We start from the raw sequence: 1357 nt of genomic DNA on the forward strand, positions 1-1357 counted from the left end.
GTCCCCATATGTAATGTAAGACGTAAATTGCTGTCAGTGTAGCGTTATTTTGGTACAAAAATGAAAGAACAGAACATATATCCTCTGTCTCGATTTTAAATATAACACACAACACTGTGATAAAATAAGTAGCTGTATTTAAATACTTAAATTATTACAAGATACAAACGTCTGCACACACAAAGTCTAAATCTAATCTAACGATTTTACCAAAATATATCCCAACCCCCCAAATCTATATTTGGTCTGGCGATCTTAGATTCCTAGAAAACGCAGCAGATTCCAAGAAATGGTATACAATAGTTACATGGTCATTAAAAATAGACCTACCTGACCTCACTGACTATTGGTCTATCAGAAATGACCATTGCCTTTTTTATGAGAAACTGTACTATTTTACGACCAGTGCTATGTGAATATATTGGAATCGTGCTGATTATATCAATGTAATCTAAGATTACTAATACCAGATATATATCGTTATATCACCTTCTGTCTGTCTGTCTTTCTATCCGTCTCCATTTCTGTCTGTCTGTCTGTCTGTCACGGCTTTCCCGCGGAAAGATAATAAAATGAGGTTTATGTCCTTCTGTCTTAAACCTTCGCTAAGATAATAGAATTAAAGCCAAGCCCTACTATTAGATGTTTGTGTCAGTGCTTTCCTAACATTGCTCAACCTAAAATTCCCAACATTCTGTACCTTTTCAAAATGACAAGAATATTTTCATCTTCAGAATGTCATGTAGAAATAAAGAGGCACGTTTCTTGAATAGTTCAGGATAGTTTGAACATAGCAACAACACAATAGAAGAATTACAGTCTGAGTTTGGTGCTGCATGGCATTGGACCCACAGAACATCGTAAACATATTTGTGCAAATGTACGAAGTTTTACGAAATTTATAAATATTAACAAGAAATATTCCTCCAAAATAGATCTCAAAAGTACAGGAAGTCCATCGACAGATTCGTCATATTCTGGTATCAAACGTATCTTGGTCAGAAACGGGACTTTTTGCGCTCAACTAATCAGTGATAGTGTCCACAGCTTACCGCCGAAATGTGTAAATCATTTTCAAACTTGTTAAATCAATATTTATTGTAGAGCGATGTCATTAGTGTTTTCTATTATGGAATTATCAAAACTTACATCTTTGGCATACCCAAATTTTCAAGGTCCAAATCATCTCCCGAACAATGGTGAAGAAAAATAGTACATATTTGATTTTGCTGTTTCTTGAAGATAGAACGATTTTATCGAAAGGTTCGTTAACCCTTGTGCTAGCACGTCGTTTTAATAACATTGGATAGAACCTGGGGTATTTGGGAACCCCTAATATATAATGGAAATTTTGAAC

Source organism: Lottia gigantea (assembly GCF_000327385.1).
Source record: "Lottia gigantea unplaced genomic scaffold LOTGIsca_93, whole genome shotgun sequence".
NCBI lineage: Eukaryota > Metazoa > Mollusca > Gastropoda > Lottiidae > Lottia > Lottia gigantea.